General features: G+C 43.3%; 15 non-coding genes across 15 annotated transcripts; all 15 read left to right on the forward strand.

The window, feature by feature from the left end:
- Positions 1 to 828: 828 nt before the first annotated feature.
- On the forward strand, positions 829 to 900 carry trnap-ugg (transfer RNA proline (anticodon UGG)). The gene has a single exon. It is a non-coding gene; the product is annotated as a tRNA-Pro (tRNA).
- A 294-nt stretch (positions 901 to 1,194) lies between these two features.
- Positions 1,195 to 1,266, forward strand: trnap-ugg (transfer RNA proline (anticodon UGG)). The gene has a single exon. It is a non-coding gene; the product is annotated as a tRNA-Pro (tRNA).
- Positions 1,267 to 2,226: 960 nt separating this feature from the next.
- Positions 2,227 to 2,298, forward strand: trnap-ugg (transfer RNA proline (anticodon UGG)). The gene has a single exon. It is a non-coding gene; the product is annotated as a tRNA-Pro (tRNA).
- Positions 2,299 to 5,322: 3,024 nt separating this feature from the next.
- Positions 5,323 to 5,394, forward strand: trnap-ugg (transfer RNA proline (anticodon UGG)). The gene has a single exon. It is a non-coding gene; the product is annotated as a tRNA-Pro (tRNA).
- A 1,181-nt stretch (positions 5,395 to 6,575) lies between these two features.
- trnap-ugg (transfer RNA proline (anticodon UGG)) lies at positions 6,576 to 6,647 on the forward strand. Its single transcript has one exon. It is a non-coding gene; the product is annotated as a tRNA-Pro (tRNA).
- Positions 6,648 to 11,300: 4,653 nt separating this feature from the next.
- On the forward strand, positions 11,301 to 11,372 carry trnap-ugg (transfer RNA proline (anticodon UGG)). The gene has a single exon. It is a non-coding gene; the product is annotated as a tRNA-Pro (tRNA).
- Positions 11,373 to 12,553: 1,181 nt separating this feature from the next.
- trnap-ugg (transfer RNA proline (anticodon UGG)) lies at positions 12,554 to 12,625 on the forward strand. The gene has a single exon. It is a non-coding gene; the product is annotated as a tRNA-Pro (tRNA).
- Positions 12,626 to 14,127: 1,502 nt separating this feature from the next.
- Positions 14,128 to 14,199, forward strand: trnap-ugg (transfer RNA proline (anticodon UGG)). Its single transcript has one exon. It is a non-coding gene; the product is annotated as a tRNA-Pro (tRNA).
- A 1,181-nt stretch (positions 14,200 to 15,380) lies between these two features.
- On the forward strand, positions 15,381 to 15,452 carry trnap-ugg (transfer RNA proline (anticodon UGG)). Its single transcript has one exon. It is a non-coding gene; the product is annotated as a tRNA-Pro (tRNA).
- A 2,376-nt stretch (positions 15,453 to 17,828) lies between these two features.
- Positions 17,829 to 17,900, forward strand: trnap-ugg (transfer RNA proline (anticodon UGG)). The gene has a single exon. It is a non-coding gene; the product is annotated as a tRNA-Pro (tRNA).
- Positions 17,901 to 19,400: 1,500 nt separating this feature from the next.
- On the forward strand, positions 19,401 to 19,472 carry trnap-ugg (transfer RNA proline (anticodon UGG)). Its single transcript has one exon. It is a non-coding gene; the product is annotated as a tRNA-Pro (tRNA).
- Positions 19,473 to 20,653: 1,181 nt separating this feature from the next.
- On the forward strand, positions 20,654 to 20,725 carry trnap-ugg (transfer RNA proline (anticodon UGG)). The gene has a single exon. It is a non-coding gene; the product is annotated as a tRNA-Pro (tRNA).
- Positions 20,726 to 22,401: 1,676 nt separating this feature from the next.
- trnap-ugg (transfer RNA proline (anticodon UGG)) lies at positions 22,402 to 22,473 on the forward strand. The gene has a single exon. It is a non-coding gene; the product is annotated as a tRNA-Pro (tRNA).
- A 628-nt stretch (positions 22,474 to 23,101) lies between these two features.
- trnap-ugg (transfer RNA proline (anticodon UGG)) lies at positions 23,102 to 23,173 on the forward strand. The gene has a single exon. It is a non-coding gene; the product is annotated as a tRNA-Pro (tRNA).
- A 1,500-nt stretch (positions 23,174 to 24,673) lies between these two features.
- trnap-ugg (transfer RNA proline (anticodon UGG)) lies at positions 24,674 to 24,745 on the forward strand. Its single transcript has one exon. It is a non-coding gene; the product is annotated as a tRNA-Pro (tRNA).
- The last annotated feature ends 798 nt before the right edge of the window (positions 24,746 to 25,543 follow it).

Raw genomic sequence — 25,543 nt, forward strand, 5'->3', positions numbered from 1 at the left:
GACAGTGGTGAGACCAGCGATGTTTTTCGGCTTAGAGACAGTGGCACTGTAGAAAAGACAGGAGGCAGAGCTGGAGGTAGCATAGCTTAAGATGTTGAGGTTCTCATTGGGAGTGACGAGGATGGATGGGATCAGGCATGAGTACATCAGAGGGACAGCTCATGTTAGATGTTTTGGAGATAAAGTCAGAGAGGCCAGATTGAGGTGGTTTGGACATGTTAAGAGGAGAGACTGTCAATATGTCGGTAAAAGGATGCTGAGGTTGGAGCTGCCAGGCAAGAGGTCTAGAGGAAGACCAAAGAGGAGATTTTTGGATATACTCTCTCAAAAGAGAGTTCAAATGCTCTCCTCAAGTTCATTGAGATGCATACAAGAAAAGAGATGGTAACACTTTCAATGTAGTGAGGTTGCCAAAACACAAATTGGCCAATCTAAAGGTGAGTAAATTCTGTAAATTCATATTTTTCCTTCACTAGCCTTGGTCTAGGGGAATGATTCTCACTTAGGGTGTGAGAAGTCTCCGGACGAGCCCTGAATGCTAAATTCAATGTCTATGAGAAGAGAAGATGTAACGCTTTCCACGTGTAACCACAAGACCAGATGCAAGTGTTGCTGTGAAAGTTGTTACTAGAACGAGACAAGATTCCACTCACTCGTGTTTTGCTGATCTGGAAACCACAACCTTTCTCTGTCAATGGAGTATGTCCTCACATTAATGTTTTTGTCGGAAATTTACACAACATGAATTTCTCAGTTTGAGAATGACTGAAGTTCTTGTTCTTCATTTGGATAGTAGGGCTGAACTCATTACAAGCCCACTGGACGCGAGGCTCGTTGGTCTAGGGGTATGATTCTCGCTTTGGGTGCGAGATGTCCCGGGTTCAAATCCCGGACGAGCCCTTGACTGCGACATCTATTCCACAGACCTTTTTTAGGAAGACTTTCACCTACGAAAGTCGACAAGTATGAAAACAGCCTTACTATACCAAGCTTTATGAGGAATTGTGGGTTTGAGCACCAGAAGGAAGGATGCTGAGGTTGGAGCTGCCAGGCAAGAGGTCTAGAGGAAGAACAACTTTCACTTTCAATGTAGTGAGGTTGCCAATACACAAATTGGCAGATCTAAAGGTGAGTAAATTCTGTCTACAAATGGGGTATTAGATCACAAACTCTGCAATTCGCTCGTCTTTATATGGCTCGTTGGTCTAGGGGTATGATTCTTGCTTTGGGTGCGAGAGGTCCCAGGTTCAAATCCCGGACGAGCCCTTGACTGCGACATCTATTCCACAGATCTGTTCTCAGGAAAACTTTCACCTATGAAAGTCGACAAGTATGAAAACAGCCTTACCATAGCAAGCTTTATGAGGAATTGTGGGTTTGAGCACCACAAAATTTGACTAAGTAAGTAAGGTCAATGCAGTATACAAAAATGCCATTGTAGAATACACTGAGGTGCAAACATTTAGCGAGAAGGTGTCACTTTCAATGAAGCAAACTATTTGCAGCAAAAGTGCGGACTGTATCATATTTTGCCTTCACTAGCTTCTTTCCATTGGCTTCTCAACAAATCTCGAACAGAATGTAAAACCCTGCTTCTTACATATAAAGCTCTAAAGGGTCAAGCTCCATCATATCTAAAAGACCTCATGGTACCATATCATCCCAATAGGCCACTTCAGTCTCAGAATGCAAGCCTACTGTTGGTCGAAGAAGGAGAGGAGGAAGGTTTGTTTGTTGACAGAGAGAGAAGAGGAAAGCTAAGAACGTAGGACTGACAGTAGACGTGACTAGGGGTATGATTCTCGCTTTGGGTGCGAGAGGTCCCGGGTTCAAATCCCGGACGAGCCCTTGACTGCGACATCTATTCCACAGACCTTGTTTAGGAAGACTTTCACCTACGAAAGTCGACAAGTATAAAAACAGCCTTACTATACCAAGCTTTATGAGGAATTGTGGGTTTGAGCACCAGAAGGAAGGATGCTGAGGTTGGAGCTGCCAGGCAAGAGGTCTAGAGGAAGAACAAAGAGGAGATTTTTGGATATACTCTCTCAAAAGAGAGTTCAAATGCCCTCCTCAAGTTCATTGAGATGCATACAAGAAAAGAGATGGTAACACTTTCAATGTAGTGAGGTTGCCAAAACACAAATTGGCCAATCTAAAGGTGAGTAAATCCTGTCTACAAATGGGATATTAGTTTACAAACTCTGCAATTCGCTTGTCTTTAATGGCTCGTTGGTCTAGGGGTATGATTCTCGCTTTGGGTGCGAGAGGTCCCGGGTTCAAATCCCGGACGAGCCCTTGACTGCGACATCTATTCCACAGATCTGTTCTCAGGAAAACTTTCACCTATGAAAGTCGACAAGTATGAAAACAGCCTTACCATAGCAAGCTTTATGAGGAATTGTGGGTTTGAGCACCACAAAATTTGACTAAGTAAGTAAGGTCAATGCAGTATACTAAAATGCCATTGTAGAATACACTGAGGTGCAAACATTTAGCGAGAAGGTGTCACTTTCAATGAAGCAAACTATTTGCAGCAAAAGTGCGGACTGTATCATATTTTGCCTTCACTAGCTTCTTGCCATTGGCTTCTCAACAAATCTAGAACAGAATGCAAAACCCTGCTTCTTACATATAAAGCTCTAAAGGGTCAAGCTCCATCATATCTAAAAGACCTCATGGTACCATATCATCCCAATAGGCCACTTCAGTCTCAGAATGCAAGCCTACTGTTGGTCGAAGAAGGAGAAGAGGAAGGTTTGTTTGTAGGCAGAGAGAGAAGAGGAAAGCTAAGAACGTAGGACTGACAGTAGACGTGACGTGAAGAGGCGAGTGCAAGCAGGTTGGAACGGGTGGAGAAAAGTGTCAGGTGTGTTTTGCGATAAAAGAGTATCAGCGAGAATGACAGAAAAGGTGTTCAAGAAGGTGGTGAGACCAGCGATGTTTTTCGGTTTAGAGACAGTGGCACTGTAGAAAAGACAGGAGGCAGAGCTGGAGGTAGCAGAGCTTAAGATGTTGAGGTTCTCATTGGGAGTGACGAGGATGGATGGGATCAGGCATGAGTACATCAGAGGGACAGCTCATGTTAGATGTTTTGGAGATAAAATCAGAGAGGCCAGATTGAGGTGGTTTGGACATGTTCAGAGGAGAGACTGTCAATATGTCGGTAGAAGGATGCTGAGGTTGGAGCTGCCAGGCAAGAGGTCTAGAGGAAGACCAAAGAGGAGATTTTTGGATATACTCTCTCAAAAGAGAGTTCAAATGCTCTCCTCAAGTTCATTGAGATGCATACAAGAAAAGAGATGGTAACACTTTCAATGTAGTGAGGTTGCCAAAACACAAATTGGCCAATCTAAAGGTGAGTAAATTCTGTAAATTCATATTTTGCCTTCACTAGCCTTGGTCTAGGGGAATGATTCTCGCTTAGGGTGTGAGAAGTCTCCGGACGAACCCTGAATGCTAAATTCAATGTCTATGAGAAGAGAAGATGTAACGCTTTCCACGTGTAACCACAAGACCAGATGCAAGTGTTGCTGTGAAAGTTGTTACTAGAACGAGACAAGATTCCACTCACTCGTGTTTTGCTGATCTGGAAACCACAACCTTTCTCTGTCAATGGAGTATGTCCTCACATTAATGTTTTTGTCGGAAATTTACACAACATGAATTTCTCAGTTTGAGAATGACTGAAGTTCTTGTTCTTCATTTGGATAGTAGGGCTGAACTCATTACAAGCCCACTGGACGCGAGGCTCGTTGGTCTAGGGGTATGATTCTCACTTTGGGTGCGAGAGGTCCAGAGATCAAATCCCGGACGAGCCCTTGACTGCGACATCTATTCCACAGACCCTTTTTAGGAAGACATTCACCTACGAAAGTCGACAAGTATAAAAACAGCCTTACTATACCAAGCTTTATGAGGAATTGTGGGTTTGAGCACCACGAAATTTGACAGAGTAATTGCATGTTTTCCATTCAAAGCATGGATGTGTTGCCGATCTGATACCTATGACTTTTAAAGGTCAATGCAGTATACTAAAATGCCATTGTAGAATACACTGAGGTGCAAACATTTGGCGAGAAGGTGTCACTTTCAATGAAGCAAACTATTTGCAGCAAAAGTGCTGACTGTATCATATTTTGCCTTCACTAGCTTCTTGCCATTGGTTTCTCAACAAATCTAGAACAGAATGCAAAACCATGCTTCTTACATATAAAGCTCTAAAGGGTCAAGCTCCATCATATCTAAAAGACCTCATGGTTCCATATCATCCCAATAGGCCACTTCAGTCTCAGAATGCAAGCCTACTGTTGGTCGAAGAAGGAGAAGAGGAAGGTTTGTTTGTAGGCAGAGAGAGAAGAGGAAAGCTAAGAACGTAGGACTGACAGTAGACGTGACGTGAAGAGGCGAGTGCAAGCAGGTTGGAACGGGTGGAGAAAAGTGTCAGGTGTGTTTTGCGATAAAAGAGTATCAGCGAGAATGACAGAAAAGGTGTTCAAGAAGGTGGTGAGACCAGCGATGTTTTTCGGTTTAGAGACAGTGGCACTGTAGAAAAGACAGGAGGCAGAGCTGGAGGTAGCAGAGCTTAAGATGTTGAGGTTCTCATTGGGAGTGACGAGGATGGATGGGATCAGGCATGAGTACATCAGAGGGACAGCTCATGTTAGATGTTTTGGAGATAAAGTCAGAGAGGCCAGATTGAGGTGGTTTGGACATGTTCAGAGGAGAGACTGTCAATATGTCGGTAGAAGGATGCTGAGGTTGGAGCTGCCAGGCAAGAGGTCTAGAGGAAGACCAAAGAGGAGATTTTTGGATATACTCTCTCAAAAGAGAGTTCAAATGCTCTCCTCAAGTTCATTGAGATGCATACAAGAGATGGTAACACTTTAAATGTAGTGAGGTTGCCAAAACACAAATTGGCCAATCTAAAGGTGAGTAAATTCTGTAAATTCAAATTTTGCCTTCACTAGCCTTGGTCTAGGGGAATGATTCTCGCTTAGGGTGTGAGAAGTCTCCGGACGAGCCCTGAATGCTAAATTCAATGTCTATGAGAAGAGAAGATGTAACGCTTTCCACGTGTAACCACAAGACCAGATGCAAGTGTTGCTGTGAAAGTTGTTACTAGAACGAGACAAGATTCCACTCACTCGTGTTTTGCTGATCTGGAAACCACAACCTTTCTCTGTCAATGGAGTATGTCCTCACATTAATGTTTTTGTCGGAAATTTACACAACATGAATTTCTCAGTTTGAGAATGACTGAAGTTCTTGTTCTTCATTTGGATAGTAGGGCTGAACTCATTACAAGCCCACTGGACGTGAGGCTCGTTGGTCTAGGGGTATGATTCTTGCTTTGGGTGCGAGAGGTCCCGGGTTCAAATCCCGGACGAGCCCTTGACTGCGACATCTATTCCACAGACCTTTTTTAGGAAGACTTTCACCTACGAAAGTCGACAAGTACAAAAACAGCCTTACTATACCAAGCTTTATGAGGAATTGTGGGTTTGAGCACCACAACATTTGACAGAGTAATTGCATTTTTTCCATTCCAAGCATGGATGTGTTGCCGATCTGATACCTATGACTTTTAAAGGTCAATGCAGTATACTAAAATGCCATTGTAGAATACACTGAGGTGCAAACATTTAGCGAGAAGGTGTCACTTTCAATGAAGCAAACTATTTGCAGCAAAAGTGCGGACTGTATCATATTTTGCCTTCACTAGCTTCTTTCCATTGGCTTCTCAACAAATCTAGAACAGAATGTAAAACCCTGCTTCTTACATATAAAGCTCTAAAGGGTCAAGCTCCATCATGTCTAAAAGACCTCATGGTACCATATCATCCCAATAGGCCACTTCAGTCTCAGAATGCAAGCCTACTGTTGGTCGAAGAAGGAGAGGAGGAAGGTTTGTTTGTAGGCAGAGAGAGAAAAGGAAAGCTAAGAACGTAGGACTGAATGTAGACGTGACGTGAAGAGGCGAGTGCAAGCAGGTTGGAACGGGTGGAGAAAAGTGTCAGGTGTGTTTTGCGATAAGAGAGTATCAGCGAGAATGAAAGCAAAGGTGTTCAAGACGGTGGTGAGACCAGCGATGTTTTTCGGCTTAGAGACAGTGGCACTGTAGAAAAGACAGGAGGCAGAGCTGGAGGTAGCAGAGCTTAAGATGTTGAGGTTCTCATTGGGAGTGACGAGGATGGATAGGATCAGGCATGAGTACATCAGAGGGACAGCTCATGTTAGATGTTTTGGAGATAAAGTCAGAGAGGCCAGATTGAGGTGGTTTGGACATGTTAAGAGGAGAGACTGTCAATATGTCGGTAGAAGGATGCTGAGGTTGGAGCTGCCAGGCAAGAGGTCTAGAGGAAGACCAAAGAGGAGATTTTTAGATATACTCTCTCAAAAGAGAGTTCAAATGCTCTCCTCAAGTTCATTGAGATGCATACAAGAAAAGAGATGGTAAGACTTTCAATGTAGTGAGGTTGCCAATACACAAATTGGCCAATCTAAAGGTGAGTAAATTCTGTCTACAAATGGGGTATTAGTTCACAAACTCTGCAATTCGCTTGTCTTTATATGGCTCGTTGGTCTAGGGGTATGATTCTCACTTTGGGTGCGAGAGGTCCCGGGTTCAAATCCCGGACGAGCCCTTGACTGCGATATCTATTCCACAGATCTGTTCTCAGGAAAACTTTCACCTATGAAAGTCGACAAGTATGAAGACAGCCTTACCATAGCAAGCTTTATGAGGAATTGTGGGTTTGAGCACCACAAAATTTGACAGAGTCACTGCCTTTTTTCCATTCCAAGCATGGATGTGTTGCCGATCTGATACCTATGACTTTTAAAGGTCAATGCAGTATACTAAAATGCCATTGTAGAATACACTGAGGTGCAAACATTTAGCGAGAAGGTGTCACTTTCAATGAAGCAAACTATTTGCAGCAAAAGTGCTGACTGTATCATATTTTGCCTTCACTAGCTTCTTGCCATTGGCTTCTCAACAAATCTAGAACAGAATGCAAAACCCTGCTTCTTACATATAAAGCTCTAAAGGGTCAAGCTCCATCATATCTAAAAGACCTCATGGTACCATATCATCCCAATAGGCCACTTCAGTCTCAGAATGCAAGCCTACTGTTGGTCGAAGAAGGAGAAGAGGAAGGTTTGTTTGTAGGCAGAGAGAGAAGAGGAAAGCTAAGAACGTAGGACTGACAGTAGACGTGACGTGAAGAGGCGAGTGCAAGCAGGTTGGAACGGGTGGAGAAAAGTGTCAGGTGTGTTTCGCGATAAAAGAGTATCAGCGAGAATGACAGAAAAGGTGTTCAAGAAGGTGGTGAGACCAGCAATGTTTTTCGGTTTAGAGACAGTGGCACTGTAGAAAAGACAGGAGGCAGAGCTGGAGGTAGCAGAGCTTAAGATGTTGAGGTTCTCATTGGGAGTGACGAGGATGGATGGGATCAGGCATGAGTACATCAGAGGGACAGCTCATGTTAGATGTTTTGGAGATAAAGTCAGAGAGGCCAGATTGAGGTGGTTTGGACATGTTCAGAGGAGAGACTGTCAATATGTCGGTAGAAGGATGCTGAGGTTGGAGCTGCCAGGCAAGAGGTCTAGAGGAAGACCAAAGAGGAGATTTTTGGATATACTCTCTCAAAAGAGAGTTCAAATGCTCTCCTCAAGTTCATTGAGATGCATACAAGAAAAGAGATGGTAACACTTTCAATGTAGTGAGGTTGCCAAAACACAAATTGGCCAATCTAAAGGTGAGTAAATTCTGTAAATTCATATTTTGCCTTCACTAGCCTTGGTCTAGGGGAATGATTCTCGCTTAGGGTGTGAGAAGTCTCCGGACGAACCCTGAATGCTAAATTCAATGTCTATGAGAAGAGAAGATGTAACGCTTTCCACGTGTAACCACAAGACCAGATGCAAGTGTTGCTGTGAAAGTTGTTACTAGAACGAGACAAGATTCCACTCACTCGTGTTTTGCTGATCTGGAAACCACAACCTTTCTCTGTCAATGGAGTATGTCCTCACATTAATGTTTTTGTCGGAAATTTACACAACATGAATTTCTCAGTTTGAGAATGACTGAAGTTCTTGTTCTTCATTTGGATAGTAGGGCTGAACTCATTACAAGCCCACTGGACGCGAGGCTCGTTGGTCTAGGGGTATGATTCTCACTTTGGGTGCGAGAGGTCCAGAGATCAAATCCCGGATGAGCCCTTGACTGCGACATCTATTCCACAGACCCTTTTTAGGAAGACTTTCACCTACGAAAGTCGACAAGTATAAAAACAGCCTTACTATACCAAGCTTTATGAGGAATTGTGGGTTTGAGCACCACGAAATTTCACAGAGTAATTGCATGTTTTCCATTCAAAGCATGGATGTGTTGCCGATCTGATACCTATGACTTTTAAAGGTCAATGCAGTATACTAAAATGCCATTGTAGAATACACTGAGGTGCAAACATTTAGCGAGAAGGTGTCACTTTCAATGAAGCAAACTATTTGCAGCAAAAGTGCTGACTGTATCATATTTTGCCTTCACTAGCTTCTTGCCATTGGTTTCTCAACAAATCTAGAACAGAATGCAAAACCCTGCTTCTTACATATAAAGCTCTAAAGGGTCAAGCTCCATCATATCTAAAAGACCTCATGGTTCCATATCATCCCAATAGGCCACTTCAGTCTCAGAATGCAAGCCTACTGTTGGTCGAAGAAGGAGAAGAGGAAGGTTTGTTTGTAGGCAGAGAGAGAAGAGGAAAGCTAAGAACGTAGGACTGACAGTAGACGTGACGTGAAGAGGCGAGTGCAAGCAGGTTGGAACGGGTGGAGAAAAGTGTCAGGTGTGTTTTGCGATAAAAGAGTATCAGCGAGAATGACAGAAAAGGTGTTCAAGAAGGTGGTGAGACCAGCGATGTTTTTCGGTTTAGAGACAGTGGCACTGTAGAAAAGACAGGAGGCAGAGCTGGAGGTAGCAGAGCTTAAGATGTTGAGGTTCTCATTGGGAGTGACGAGGATGGATGGGATCAGGCATGAGTACATCAGAGGGACAGCTCATGTTAGATGTTTTGGAGATAAAGTCAGAGAGGCCAGATTGAGGTGGTTTGGACATGTTCAGAGGAGAGACTGTCAATATGTCGGTAGAAGGATGCTGAGGTTGGAGCTGCCAGGCAAGAGGTCTAGAGGAAGACCAAAGAGGAGATTTTTGGATATACTCTCTCAAAAGAGAGTTCAAATGCTCTCCTCAAGTTCATTGAGATGCATACAAGAGATGGTAACACTTTAAATGTAGTGAGGTTGCCAAAACACAAATTGGCCAATCTAAAGGTGAGTAAATTCTGTAAATTCAAATTTTGCCTTCACTAGCCTTGGTCTAGGGGAATGATTCTCGCTTAGGGTGTGAGAAGTCTCCGGACGAGCCCTGAATGCTAAATTCAATGTCTATGAGAAGAGAAGATGTAACGCTTTCCACGTGTAACCACAAGACCAGATGCAAGTGTTGCTGTGAAAGTTGTTACTAGAACGAGAGAAGATTCCACTCACTCGTGTTTTGCTGATCTGGAAACCACAACCTTTCTCTGTCAATGGAGTATGTCCTCACATTAATGTTTTTGTCGGAAATTTACACAACATGAATTTCTCAGTTTGAGAATGACTGAAGTTCTTGTTCTTCATTTGGATAGTAGGGCTGAACTCATTACAAGCCCACTGGACGCGAGGCTCGTTGGTCTAGGGGTATGATTCTCACTTTGGGTGCGAGAGGTCCAGAGATCAAATCCCGGACGAGCCCTTGACTGCGACATCTATTCCACAGACCCTTTTTAGGAAGACTTTCACCTACGAAAGTCGACAAGTATAAAAACAGCCTTACTATACCAAGCTTTATGAGGAATTGTGGGTTTGAGCACCACGAAATTTCACAGAGTAATTGCATGTTTTCCATTCAAAGCATGGATGTGTTGCCGATCTGATACCTATGACTTTTAAAGGTCAATGCAGTATACTAAAATGCCATTGTAGAATACACTGAGGTGCAAACATTTGGCGAGAAGGTGTCACTTTCAATGAAGCAAACTATTTGCAGCAAAAGTGCTGACTGTATCATATTTTGCCTTCACTAGCTTCTTGCCATTGGTTTCTCAACAAATCTAGAACAGAATGCAAAACCCTGCTTCTTACATATAAAGCTCTAAAGGGTCATGCTCCATCATATCTAAAAGACCTCATGGTTCCATATCATCCCAATAGGCCACTTCAGTCTCAGAATGCAAGCCTACTGTTGGTCGAAGAAGGAGAAGAGGAAGGTTTGTTTGTAGGCAGAGAGAGAAGAGGAAAGCTAAGAACGTAGGACTGACAGTAGACGTGACGTGAAGAGGCGAGTGCAAGCAGGTTGGAACGGGTGGAGAAAAGTGTCAGGTGTGTTTTGCGATAAAAGAGTATCAGCGAGAATGACAGAAAAGGTGTTCAAGAAGGTGGTGAGACCAGCGATGTTTTTCGGTTTAGAGACAGTGGCACTGTAGAAAAGACAGGAGGCAGAGCTGGAGGTAGCAGAGCTTAAGATGTTGAGGTTCTCATTGGGAGTGACGAGGATGGATGGGATCAGGCATGAGTACATCAGAGGGACAGCTCATGTTAGATGTTTTGGAGATAAAGTCAGAGAGGCCAGATTGAGGTGGTTTGGACATGTTCAGAGGAGAGACTGTCAATATGTCGGTAGAAGGATGCTGAGGTTGGAGCTGCCAGGCAAGAGGTCTAGAGGAAGACCAAAGAGGAGATTTTTGGATATACTCTCTCAAAAGAGAGTTCAAATGCTCTCCTCAAGTTCATTGAGATGCATACAAGAGATGGTAACACTTTAAATGTAGTGAGGTTGCCAAAACACAAATTGGCCAATCTAAAGGTGAGTAAATTCTGTAAATTCAAATTTTGCCTTCACTAGCCTTGGTCTAGGGGAATGATTCTCGCTTAGGGTGTGAGAAGTCTCCGGACGAGCCCTGAATGCTAAATTCAATGTCTATGAGAAGAGAAGATGTAACGCTTTCCACGTGTAACCACAAGACCAGATGCAAGTGTTGCTGTGAAAGTTGTTACTAGAACGAGACAAGATTCCACTCACTCGTGTTTTGCTGATCTGGAAACCACAACCTTTCTCTGTCAATGGAGTATGTCCTCACATTAATGTTTTTGTCGGAAATTTACACAACATGAATTTCTCAGTTTGAGAATGACTGAAGTTCTTGTTCTTCATTTGGATAGTAGGGCTGAACTCATTACAAGCCCACTGGACGCGAGGCTCGTTGGTCTAGGGGTATGATTCTCGCTTTGGGTGCGAGAGGTCCCGGGTTCAAATCCCGGACGAGCCCTTGACTGCGACATCTATTCCACAGACCTTTTTTAGGAAGACTTTCACCTACGAAAGTCGACAAGTATAAAAACAGCCTTACTATACCAAGCTTTATGAGGAATTGTGGGTTTGAGCACCACAACATTTGACAGAGTAATTGCATTTTTTCCATTCCAAGCATGGATGTGTTGCCGATCTGATACCTATGACTTTTAAAGGTCAATGCAGTATACTAAAATGCCATTGTAGAATACACTGAGGTGCAAACATTTAGCGAGAAGGTGTCACTTTCAATGAAGCAAACTATTTGCAGCAAAAGTGCGGACTGTATCATATTTTGCCTTCACTAGCTTCTTTCCATTGGCTTCTCAACAAATCTAGAACAGAATGTAAAACCCTGCTTCTTACATATAAAGCTCTAAAGGGTCAAGCTCCATCATGTCTAAAAGACCTCATGGTACCATATCATCCCAATAGGCCACTTCAGTCTCAGAATGCAAGCCTACTGTTGGTCGAAGAAGGAGAGGAGGAAGGTTTGTTTGTAGGCAGAGAGAGAAAAGGAAAGCTAAGAACGTAGGACTGAATGTAGACGTGACGTGAAGAGGCGAGTGCAAGCAGGTTGGAACGGGTGGAGAAAAGTGTCAGGTGTGTTTTGCGATAAGAGAGTATCAGCGAGAATGAAAGCAAAGGTGTTCAAGACGGTGGTGAGACCAGCGATGTTTTTTGGCTTAGAGACAGTGGCACTGTAGAAAAGACAGGAGGCAGAGCTGGAGGTAGCAGAGCTTAAGATGTTGAGGTTCTCATTGGGAGTGACGAGGATGGATAGGATCAGGCATGAGTACATCAGAGGGACAGCTCATGTTAGATGTTTTGGAGATAAAGTCAGAGAGGCCAGATTGAGGTGGTTTGGACATGTTAAGAGGAGAGACTGTCAATATGTCGGTAGAAGGATGCTGAGGTTGGAGCTGCCAGGCAAGAGGTCTAGAGGAAGACCAAAGAGGAGATTTTTAGATATACTCTCTCAAAAGAAAGTTCAAATGCTCTCCTCAAGTTCATTGAGATGCATACAAGAAAAGAGATGGTAAGACTTTCAATGTAGTGAGGTTGCCAATACACAAATTGGCCAATCTAAAGGTGAGTAAATTCTGTCTACAAATGGGGTATTAGTTCACAAACTCTGCAATTCGCTTGTCTTTATATGGCTCGTTGGTCTAGGGGTATGATTCTCACTTTGGGTGCGAGAGGTCCCGGGTTCAAATCCCGGACGAGCCCTTGACTGCGATATCTATTCCACAGATCTGTTCTCAGGAAAACTTTCACCTATGAAAGTCGACAAGTATGAAGACAGCCTTACCATAGCAAGCTTTATGAGGAATTGTGGGTTTGAGCACCACAAAATTTGACAGAGTCACTGCCTTTTTTCCATTCAAAGCATGGATTTGTTGCCGATCTGATACCTATGACTTTTAAAGGTCAATGCAGTATACTAAAATGCCATTGTAGAATACACTGAGGTGCAAACATTTAGCGAGAAGGTGTCACTTTCAATGAAGCAAACTATTTGCAGCAAAAGTGCTGACTGTATCATATTTTGCCTTCACTAGCTTCTTGCCATTGGCTTCTCAACAAATCTAGAACAGAATGCAAAACCCTGCTTCTTACATATAAAGCTCTAAAGGGTCAAGCTCCATCATATCTAAAAGACCTCATGGTACCATATCATCCCAATAGGCCACTTCAGTCTCAGAATGCAAGCCTACTGTTGGTCGAAGAAGGAGAAGAGGAAGGTTTGTTTGTAGGCAGAGAGAGAAGAGGAAAGCTAAGAACGTAGGACTGACAGTAGACGTGACGTGAAGAGGCGAGTGCAAGCAGGTTGGAACGGGTGGAGAAAAGTGTCAGGTGTGTTTTGCGATAAAAGAGTATCAGCGAGAATGACAGAAAAGGTGTTCAAGAAGGTGGTGAGACCAGCAATGTTTTTCGGTTTAGAGACAGTGGCACTGTAGAAAAGACAGGAGGCAGAGCTGGAGGTAGCAGAGCTTAAGATGTTGAGGTTCTCATTGGGAGTGACGAGGATGGATGGGATCAGGCATGAGTACATCAGAGGGACAGCTCATGTTAGATGTTTTGGAGATAAAGTCAGAGAGGCCAGATTGAGGTGGTTTGGACATGTTCAGAGGAGAGACTGTCAATATGTCGGTAGAAGGATGCTGAGGTTGGAGCTGCCAGACAAGAGGTCTAGAGGAAGACCAAAGAGGAGATTTTTGGATATACTCTCTCAAAAGAGAGTTCAAATGCTCTCCTCAAGTTCATTGAGATGCATACAAGAGATGGTAACACTTTAAATGTAGTGAGGTTGCCAAAACACAAATTGGCCAATCTAAAGGTGAGTAAATTCTGTAAATTCAAATTTTGCCTTCACTAGCCTTGGTCTAGGGGAATGATTCTCGCTTAGGGTGTGAGAAGTCTCCGGACGAGCCCTGAATGCTAAATTCAATGTCTATGAGAAGAGAAGATGTAACGCTTTCCACGTGTAACCACAAGACCAGATGCAAGTGTTGCTGTGAAAGTTGTTACTAGAACGAGACAAGATTCCACTCACTCGTGTTTTGCTGATCTGGAAACCACAACCTTTCTCTGTCAATGGAGTATGTCCTCACATTAATGTTTTTGTCGGAAATTTACACAACATGAATTTCTCAGTTTGAGAATGACTGAAGTTCTTGTTCTTCATTTGGATAGTAGGGCTGAACTCATTACAAGCCCACTGGACGCGAGGCTCGTTGGTCTAGGGGTATGATTCTCGCTTTGGGTGCGAGAGGTCCCGGGTTCAAATCCCGGACGAGCCCTTGACTGCGACATCTATTCCACAGACCTTTTTTAGGAAGACTTTCACCTACGAAAGTCGACAAGTATAAAAACAGCCTTACTATACCAAGCTTTATGAGGAATTGTGGGTTTGAGCACCACAACATTTGACAGAGTAATTGCATTTTTTCCATTCCAAGCATGGATGTGTTGCCGATCTGATACCTATGACTTTTAAAGGTCAATGCAGTATACTAAAATGCCATTGTAGAATACACTGAGGTGCAAACATTTAGCGAGAAGGTGTCACTTTCAATGAAGCAAACTATTTGCAGCAAAAGTGCGGACTGTATCATATTTTGCCTTCACTAGCTTCTTTCCATTGGCTTCTCAACAAATCTAGAACAGAATGTAAAACCCTGCTTCTTACATATAAAGCTCTAAAGGGTCAAGCTCCATCATGTCTAAAAGACCTCATGGTACCATATCATCCCAATAGGCCACTTCAGTCTCAGAATGCAAGCCTACTGTTGGTCGAAGAAGGAGAGGAGGAAGGTTTGTTTGTAGGCAGAGAGAGAAAAGGAAAGCTAAGAACGTAGGACTGAATGTAGACGTGACGTGAAGAGGCGAGTGCAAGCAGGTTGGAACGGGTGGAGAAAAGTGTCAGGTGTGTTTTGCGATAAGAGAGTATCAGCGAGAATGAAAGCAAAGGTGTTCAAGACGGTGGTGAGACCAGCGATGTTTTTCGGCTTAGAGACAGTGGCACTGTAGAAAAGACAGGAGGCAGAGCTGGAGGTAGCAGAGCTTAAGATGTTGAGGTTCTCATTGGGAGTGACGAGGATGGATAGGATCAGGCATGAGTACATCAGAGGGACAGCTCATGTTAGATGTTTTGGAGATAAAGTCAGAGAGGCCAGATTGAGGTGGTTTGGACATGTTAAGAGGAGAGACTGTCAATATGTCGGTAGAAGGATGCTGAGGTTGGAGCTGCCAGGCAAGAGGTCTAGAGGAAGACCAAAGAGGAGATTTTTAGATATACTCTCTCAAAAGAGAGTTCAAATGCTCTCCTCAAGTTCATTGAGATGCATACAAGAAAAGAGATGGTAAGACTTTCAATGTAGTGAGGTTGCCAATACACAAATTGGCCAATCTAAAGGTGAGTAAATTCTGTCTACAAATGGGGTATTAGTTCACAAACTCTGCAATTCGCTTGTCTTTATATGGCTCGTTGGTCTAGGGGTATGATTCTCACTTTGGGTGCGAGAGGTCCCGGGTTCAAATCCCGGACGAGCCCTTGACTGCGATATCTATTCCACAGATCTGTTCTCAGGAAAACTTTCACCTATGAAAGTCGACAAGTATGAAGACAGCCTTACCATAGCAAGCTTTATGAGGAATTGTGGGTTTGAGCACCACAAAATTTGACAGAGTCAATGCCTTTTTTCCATTCCAAGCATGGATGTGTTGCCGATCTGATACCTATGACTTTTAAAGGTCAATGCAGTATACTAAAATGCCATTGTAGAATACACTGAGGTGCAAACATTTAGCGAGAAGGTGTCACTTTCAATGAAGCAAACTATTTGCAGCAAAAGTGCTGACTGTATCATATTTTGCCTTCACTAGCTTCTTGCCATTGGCTTCTCAACAAATCTAGAACAGAATGCAAAACCCTGCTTCTTACATATAAAGCTCTAAAGGGTCAAGCTCCATCATATCTAAAAGACCTCATGGTACCATATCATCCCAATAGGCCACTTCAGTCTCAGAATGCAAGCCTACTGTTGGTCGAAGAAGGAGAAGAGGAAGGTTTGTTTGTAGGCAGAGAGAGAAGAGGAAAGCTAAGAACGTAGGACTGACAGTAGACGTGACGTGAAGAGGCGAGTGCAAGCAGGTTGGAACGGGTGGAGAAAAGTGTCAGGTGTGTTTCGCGATAAAAGAGTATCAGCGAGAATGAAAGCAAAGGTGTTCAAGACGGTGGTGAGACCAGCGATGTTTTTCGGCTTAGAGACAGTGGCACTGTAGAAAAGACAGGAGGCAGAGCTGGAGGTAGCAGAGCTTAAGATGTTGAGGTTCTCATTGGGAGTGACGAGGATGGATAGGATCAGGCATGAGTACATCAGAGGGACAGCTCATGTTAGATGTTTTGGAGATAAAGTCAGAGAGGCCAGATTGAGGTGGTTTGGACATGTTAAGAGGAGAGACTGTCAATATGTCGGTAGAAGGATGCTGAGGTTGGAGCTGCGAGGCAAGAGGTCTAGAGGAAGACCAAAGAGGAGATTTTTGGATATACTCTCTCAAAAGAGAGTTCAAATGCTCTCCTCAAGTTCATTGAGATGCATACAAGAAAAGAGATGGTAACACTTTAAATGTAGTGAGGTTGCCAAAACACAAATTGGCCAATCTAAAGGTGAGTAAATTCTGTAAATTCAAATTTTGCCTTCACTAGCCTTGGTCTAGGGGAATGATTCTCGCTTAGGGTGTGAGAAGTCTCCGGACGAGCCCTGAATGCTAAATTCAATGTCTATGAGAAGAGAAGATGTAACGCTTTCCACGTGTAACCACAAGACCAGATGCAACTGTTGCTGTGAAAGTTGTTACTAGAACGAGACAAGATTCCACTCACTCGTGTTTTGCTGATCTGGAAACCACAACCTTTCTCTGTCAATGGAGTATGTCCTCACATTAATGTTTTTGTCGGAAATTTACACAACATGAATTTCTCAGTTTGAGAATGACTGAAGTTCTTGTTCTTCATTTGGATAGTAGGGCTGAACTCATTACAAGCCCACGGGACGCGATTTGCTGATCTGGAAACCACAACCTTTCTCTGTCAATGGAGTATGTCCTCACATTAATGTTTTTGTCGGAAATTTACACAACATGAATTTCTCAGTTTGAGAATGACTGAAGTTCTTGTTCTTCATTTGGATAGTACGGCTGAACTCAATACAAAACCACCGGACACGAGGCTCGTTGGTCTAGGGGTATGATTCTCGCTTTGGGTGCGAGAGGTCCAGGGATCAAATCCCGGACAAGCCCTTGACTGCGACATCTATTCCACTGACCCTTTTCAAGAAAACTTTCTCCTATGAAAGTTGACAAGTATGAAAACAGGCTTACCATACTAAACTTTATGAGGAATTGTGGGTTTGAGCACCAAAAACTTTGACAGAGTAATTGCATTTTTTCCTTGTGCAAACACAGGAAACTTTAGTTAGTACACGACACAAGATGCCAAGTATTGATGTTTTGCCGATTTGGAAAACCCGACTTTCAAAAGTCAAGAGCTGACTGTATCATATTTTGCCTTCACTAGCCTTGGTCTAGGGGAATGATTCTCGCTTAGGGTGTGAGAGGTCTCCGGACGAGCCCTGAATGCTAAATTCAATGTCTATGAGAAGAGAGGATGTAACGCTTTCCACGTGTAACCACAAGACCAGATGCAAGTGTTTCTGTGAAAGTTGTTACTAGACGAGACAAGATTCCACTCACTCGTGTTTTGCTGATCTGGAAACCACAACCTTTCTCTGTCAATGGAGTATGTCCTCACATTAATGTTTTTGTCGGAAATTTACACAACATGAATTTCTCAGTTTGAGAATGACTGAAGTTCTTGTTCTTCATTTGGATAGTACGGCTGAACTCAATACAAAACCACCGGACACGAGGCTCGTTGGTCTAGGGGTATGATTCTCGCTTTGGGTGCGAGAGGTCCAGGGATCAAATCCCGGACGAGCCCTTGACTGCGACATCTATTCCACAGACCCTTTTTAGGAAGACTTTCACCTACGAAAGTCGACAAGTATAAAAACAGCCTTACTATACCAAGCTTTATGAGGAATTGTGGGTTTGAGCACCACGAAATTTGACAGAGTAATTGCATGTTTTCCATTCCAAGCATGGATGTGTTGCCGATTTGATACCTATGACTTTTAAAGGTCAATGCAGTATACTAAAATGCCATTGTAGAATACACTGAGGTGCAAACATTTAGCGAGAAGGTGTCACTTTCAATGAAGCAAACTATTTGCAGCAAAAGTGCTGACTGTATCATATTTTGCCTTCACTAGCTTCTTGCCATTGGCTTCTCAACAAATCTAGAACAGAATGCAAAACCCTGCTTCTTACATATAAAGCTCTAAAGGGTCAAGCTCCATCATATCTAAAAGACCTCATGGTACCATATCATCCCAATAGGCCACTTCAGTCTCAGAATGCAAGCCTACTGTTGGTCGAAGAAGGAGAAGAGGAAGGTTTGTTTGTAGGCAGAGAGAGAAGAGGAAAGCTAAGAACGTAGGACTGACAGTAGACGTGACGTGAAGAGGCGAGTGCAAGCAGGTTGGAACGGGTGGAGAAAAGTGTCAGGTGTGTTTTGCGATAAAAGAGTATCAGCGAGAATGACAGAAAAGGTGTTCAAGAAGGTGGTGAGACCAGCAATGTTTTTCGGTTTAGAGACAGTGGCACTGTAGAAAAGACAGGAGGCAGAGCTGGAGGTAGCAGAGCTTAAGATGTTGAGGTTCTCATTGGGAGTGACGAGGATGGATGGGATCAGGCATGAGTACATCAGAGGGACAGCTCATGTTAGATGTTTTGGAGATAAAGTCAGAGAGGCCAGATTGAGGTGGTTTGGACATGTTCAGAGGAGAGACTGTCAATATGTCGGTAGAAGGATGCTGAGGTTGGAGCTGCCAGGCAAGAGGTCTAGAGGAAGACCAAAGAGGAGATTTTTGGATATACTCTCTCAAAAGAGAGTTCAAATGCTCTCCTCAAGTTCATTGAGATGCATACAAGAGATGGTAACACTTTAAATGTAGTGAGGTTGCCAAAACACAAATTGGCCAATCTAAAGGTGAGTAAATTCTGTAAATTCAAATTTTGCCTTCACTAGCCTTGGTCTAGGGGAATGATTCTCGCTTAGGGTGTGAGAGGTCTCCGGACGAGCCCTGAATGCTAAATTCAATGTCTATGAGAAGAGAGGATGTAACGCTTTCCACGTGTAACCACAAGACCAGATGAAAGTTTTTCTGTGAAAGTTGTTACTAGACGAGACAAGATTCCACTCACTCGTGTTTTGCTGATCTGGAAACCACAACCTTTCTCTGTCAATGGAGTATGTCCTCACATTAATGTTTTTGTCGGAAATTTATACAACATGAATTTCTCAGTTTGAGAATGACTGAAGTTCTTGTTCTTCATTTGGATAGTAGGGCTGAACTCATTACAAGCCCACTGGACGCGAGGCTCGTTGGTCTAGGGGTATGATTCTCGCTTTGGGTGCGATAGGTCCCGGGTTCAAATCCCGGACGAGCCCTTGACTGCGACATCTATTCCACAGACCTTTTTTAGGAAGACTTTCACCTACGAAAGTCGACAAGTATAAAAACAGCCTTACTATACCAAGCTTTATGAGGAATTGTGGGTTTGAGCACCACAACATTTGACAGAGTAATTGCATTTTTTCCATTCCAAGCATGGATGTGTTGCCGATCTGATACCTATGACTTTTAAAGGTCAATGCAGTATACTAAAATGCCATTGTAGAATACACTGAGGTGCAAACATTTAGCGAGAAGGTGTCACTTTCAATGAAGCAAACTATTTGCAGCAAAAGTGCTGACTGTATCATATTTTGCCTTCACTAGCTTCTTTCCATTGGCTTCTCAACAAATCTAGAACAGAATGTAAAACCCTGCTTCTTACATATAAAGCTCTAAAGGGTCAAGCTCCATCATGTCTAAAAGACCTCATGGTACCATATCATCCCAATAGGCCACTTCAGTCTCAGAATGCAAGCCTACTGTTGGTCGAAGAAGGAGAGGAGGAAGGTTTGTTTGTAGGCAGAGAGAGAAAAGGAAAGCTAAGAACGTAGGACTGAATGTAGACGTGACGTGAAGAGGCGAGTGCAAGCAGGTTGGAACGGGTGGAGAAAAGTGTCAGGTGTGTTTTGCGATAAGAGAGTATCAGCGAGAATGAAAGCAAAGGTGTTCAAGACGGTGGTGAGACCAGCGATGTTTTTCGGCTTAGAGACAGTGGCACTGTAGAAAAGACAGGAGGCAGAGCTGGAGGTAGCAGAGCTTAAGATGTTGAGGTTCTCATTGGGAGTGACGAGGATGGATAGGATCAGGCATGAGTACATCAGAGGGACAGCTCATGTTAGATGTTTTGGAGATAAAGTCAGAGAGGCCAGATTGAGGTGGTTTGGACATGTTAAGAGGAGAGACTGTCAATATGTCGGTAGAAGGATGCTGAGGTTGGAGCTGCCAGGCAAGAGGTCTAGAGGAAGACCAAAGAGGAGATTTTTAGATATACTCTCTCAAAAGAGAGTTCAAATGCTCTCCTCAAGTTCATTGAGATGCATACAAGAAAAGAGATGGTAAGACTTTCAATGTAGTGAGGTTGCCAATACACAAATTGGCCAATCTAAAGGTGAGTAAATTCTGTCTACAAATGGGGTATTAGTTCACAAACTCTGCAATTCGCTTGTCTTTATATGGCTCGTTGGTCTAGGGGTATGATTCTCACTTTGGGTGCGAGAGGTCCCGGGTTCAAATCCCGGACGAGCCCTTGACTGCGATATCTATTCCACAGATCTGTTCTCAGGAAAACTTTCACCTATGAAAGTCGACAAGTATGAAAACAGCCTTACCATAGCAAGCTTTATGAGGAATTGTGGGTTTGAGCACCACAAAATTTGACAGAGTCACTGCCTTTTTTCCATTCCAAGCATGGATGTGTTGCCGATCTGATACCTATGACTTTTAAAGGTCAATGCAGTATACTAAAATGCCATTGTAGAATACACTGAGGTGCAAACATTTAGCGAGAAGGTGTCACTTTCAATGAAGCAAACTATTTGCAGCAAAAGTGCTGACTGTATCATATTTTGCCTTCACTAGCTTCTTGCCATTGGCTTCTCAACAAATCTAGAACAGAATGCAAAACCCTGCTTCTTACATATAAAGCTCTAAAGGGTCAAGCTCCATCATATCTAAAAGACCTCATGGTACCATATCATCCCAATAGGCCACTTCAGTCTCAGAATGCAAGCCTACTGTTGGTCGAAGAAGGAGAAGAGGAAGGTTTGTTTGTAGGCAGAGAGAGAAGAGGAAAGCTAAGAACGTAGGACTGACAGTAGACGTGACGTGAAGAGGCGAGTGCAAGCAGGTTGGAACGGGTGGAGAAAAGTGTCAGGTGTGTTTCGCGATAAAAGAGTATCAGCGAGAATGAAAGCAAAGGTGTTCAAGACGGTGGTGAGACCAGCGATGTTTTTCGGCTTAGAGACAGTGGCACTGTAGAAAAGACAGGAGGCAGAGCTGGAGGTAGCAGAGCTTAAGATGTTGAGGTTCTCATTGGGAGTGACGAGGATGGATGGGATCAGGCATGAGTACATCAGAGGGACAGCTCATGTTAGATGTTTTGGAGATAAAGTCAGAGAGGCCAGATTGAGGTGGTTTGGACATGTTCAGAGGAGAGACTGTCAATATGTCGGTAGAAGGATGCTGAGGTTGGAGCTGCCAGGCAAGAGGTCTAGAGGAAGACCAAAGAGGAGATTTTTGGATATACTCTCTCAAAAGAGAGTTCAAATGCTCTCCTCAAGTTCATTGAGATGCATACAAGAAAAGAGATGGTAACACTTTAAATGTAGTGAGGTTGCCAAAACACAAATTGGCCAATCTAAAGGTGAGTAAATTCTGTAAATTCAAATTTTGCCTTCACTAGCCTTGGTCTAGGGGAATGATTCTCGCTTAGGGTGTGAGAAGTCTCCGGACGAGCCCTGAATGCTAAATTCAATGTCTATGAGAAGAGAAGATGTAACGCTTTCCACGTGTAACCACAAGACCAGATGCAACTGTTGCTGTGAAAGTTGTTACTAGAACGAGACAAGATTCCACTCACTCGTGTTTTGCTGATCTGGAAACCACAACCTTTCTCTGTCAATGGAGTATGTCCTCACATTAATGTTTTTGTCGGAAATTTACACAACATGAATTTCTCAGTTTGAGAATGACTGAAGTTCTTGTTCTTCATTTGGATAGTAGGGCTGAACTCATTACAAGCCCACTGGACGCGATTTGCTGATCTGGAAACCACAACCTTTCTCTGTCAATGGAGTATGTCCTCACATTAATGTTTTTGTCGGAAATTTACACAACATGAATTTCTCAGTTTGAGAATGACTGAAGTTCTTGTTCTTCATTTGGATAGTACGGCTGAACTCAATACAAAACCACCGGACACGAGGCTCGTTGGTCTAGGGGTATGATTCTCGCTTTGGGTGCGAGAGGTCCAGGGATCAAATCCCGGACGAGCCCTTGACTGCGACATCTATTCCACTGACCCTTTTCAAGAAAACTTTCTCCTATGAAAGTTGACAAGTATGAAAACAGGCTTACCATACTAAGCTTTATGAGGAATTGTGGGTTTGAGCACCAAAAACTTTGACAGAGTAATTGCATTTTTTCCTTGTGCAAACACAGGAAACTTTAGTTAGTACACGACACAAGATGCCAAGTATTGATGTTTTGCCGATTTGGAAAACCCGACTTTCAAAAGTCAAGAGCTGACTGTATCATATTTTGCCTTCACTAGCCTTGGTCTAGGGGAATGATTCTCGCTTAGGGTGTGAGAGGTCTCCGGACGAACCCTGAATGCTAAATTCAATGTCTATGAGAAGAGAGGATGTAACGCTTTCCACGTGTAACCACAAGACCAGATGCAAGTGTTTCTGTGAAAGTTGTTACTAGACGAGACAAGATTCCACTCACTCGTGTTTTGCTGATCTGGAAACCACAACCTTTCTCTGTCAATGGAGTATGTCCTCACATTAATGTTTTTGTCGGAAATTTACACAACATGAATTTCTCAGTTTGAGAATGACTGAAGTTCTTGTTCTTCATTTGGATAGTACGGCTGAACTCAATACAAAACTACCGGACACGAGGCTCGTTGGTCTAGGGGTATGATTCTCGCTTTGGGTGCGAGAGGTCCAGGGATCAAATCCCGGACGAGCCCTTGACTGCGACATCTATTCCACAGACCGTTTTTAGGAAGACTTTCACCTACGAAAGTCGACAAGTATAAAAACAGCCTTACTATACCAAGCTTTATGAGGAATTGTGGGTTTGAGCACCACGAAATTTGACAGAGTAATTGCATGTTTTCCATTCCAAGCATGGATGTGTTGCCGATCTGATACCTATGACTTTTAAAGGTCAATGCAGTATACTAAAATGCCATTGTAGAATACACTGAGGTGCAAACATTTAGCGAGAAGGTGTCACTTTCAATGAAGCAAACTATTTGCAGCAAAAGTGCTGACTGTATCATATTTTGCCTTCACTAGCTTCTTGCCATTGGCTTCTCAACAAATCTAGAACAGAATGCAAAACCCTGCTTCTTACATATAAAGCTCTAAAGGGTCAAGCTCCATCATATCTAAAAGACCTCATGGTACCATATCATCCCAATAGGCCACTTCAGTCTCAGAATGCAAGCCTACTGTTGGTCGAAGAAGGAGAAGAGGAAGGTTTGTTTGTAGGCAGAGAGAGAAGAGGAAAGCTAAGAACGTAGGACTGACAGTAGACGTGACGTGAAGAGGCGAGTGCAAGCAGGTTGGAACGGGTGGAGAAAAGTGTCAGGTGTGTTTTGCGATAAAAGAGTATCAGCGAGAATGACAGAAAAGGTGTTCAAGAAGGTGGTGAGACCAGCAATGTTTTTCGGTTTAGAGACAGTGGCACTGTAGAAAAGACAGGAGGCAGAGCTGGAGGTAGCAGAGCTTAAGATGTTGAGGTTCTCATTGGGAGTGACGAGGATGGATGGGATCAGGCATGAGTACATCAGAGGGACAGCTCATGTTAGATGTTTTGGAGATAAAGTCAGAGAGGCCAGATTGAGGTGGTTTGGACATGTTCAGAGGAGAGACTGTCAATATGTCGGTAGAAGGATGCTGAGGTTGGAGCTGCCAGGCAAGAGGTCTAGAGGAAGACCAAAGAGGAGATTTTTGGATATACTCTCTCAAAAGAGAGTTCAAATGCTCTCCTCAAGTTCATTGAGATGCATACAAGAGATGGTAACACTTTAAATGTAGTGAGGTTGCCAAAACACAAATTGGCCAATCTAAAGGTGAGTAAATTCTGTAAATTCAAATTTTGCCTTCACTAGCCTTGGTCTAGGGGAATGATTCTCGCTTAGGGTGTGAGAGGTCTCCGGACGAGCCCTGAATGCTAAATTCAATGTCTATGAGAAGAGAGGATGTAACGCTTTCCACGTGTAACCACAAGACCAGATGAAAGTTTTTCTGTGAAAGTTGTTACTAGACGAGACAAGATTCCACTCACTCGTGTTTTGCTGATCTGGAAACCACAACCTTTCTCTGTCAATGGAGTATGTCCTCACATTAATGTTTTTGTCGGAAATTTACACAACATGAATTTCTCAGTTTGAGAATGACTGAAGTTCTTGTTCTTCATTTGGATAGTAGGGCTGAACTCATTACAAGCCCACTGGACGCGAGGCTCGTTGGTCTAGGGGTATGATTCTCGCTTTGGGTGCGATAGGTCCCGGGTTCAAATCCCGGACGAGCCCTTGACTGCGACATCTATTCCACAGACCTTTTTTAGGAAGACTTTCACCTACGAAAGTCGACAAGTATAAAAACAGCCTTACTATACCAAGCTTTATGAGGAATTGTGGGTTTGAGCACCACAACATTTGACAGAGTAATTGCATTTTTTCCATTCCAAGCATGGATGTGTTGCCGATCTGATACCTATGACTTTTAAAGGTCAATGCAGTATACTAAAATGCCATTGTAGAATACACTGAGGTGCAAACATTTAGCGAGAAGGTGTCACTTTCAATGAAGCAAACTATTTGCAGCAAAAGTGCTGACTGTATCATATTTTGCCTTCACTAGCTTCTTTCCATTGGCTTCTCAACAAATCTAGAACAGAATGTAAAACCCTGCTTCTTACATATAAAGCTCTAAAGGGTCAAGCTCCATCATGTCTAAAAGACCTCATGGTACCATATCATCCCAATAGGCCACTTCAGTCTCAGAATGCAAGCCTACTGTTGGTCGAAGAAGGAGAGGAGGAAGGTTTGTTTGTAGGCAGAGAGAGAAAAGGAAAGCTAAGAACGTAGGACTGAATGTAGACGTGACGTGAAGAGGCGAGTGCAAGCAGGTTGGAACGGGTGGAGAAAAGTGTCAGGTGTGTTTTGCGATAAGAGAGTATCAGCGAGAATGAAAGCAAAGGTGTTCAAGACGGTGGTGAGACCAGCGATGTTTTTCGGCTTAGAGACAGTGGCACTGTAGAAAAGACAGGAGGCAGAGCTGGAGGTAGCAGAGCTTAAGATGTTGAGGTTCTCATTGGGAGTGACGAG

Source organism: Channa argus, chromosome 4, assembly GCF_033026475.1.
Source record: "Channa argus isolate prfri chromosome 4, Channa argus male v1.0, whole genome shotgun sequence".
Lineage (NCBI taxonomy): Eukaryota > Metazoa > Chordata > Actinopteri > Anabantiformes > Channidae > Channa > Channa argus.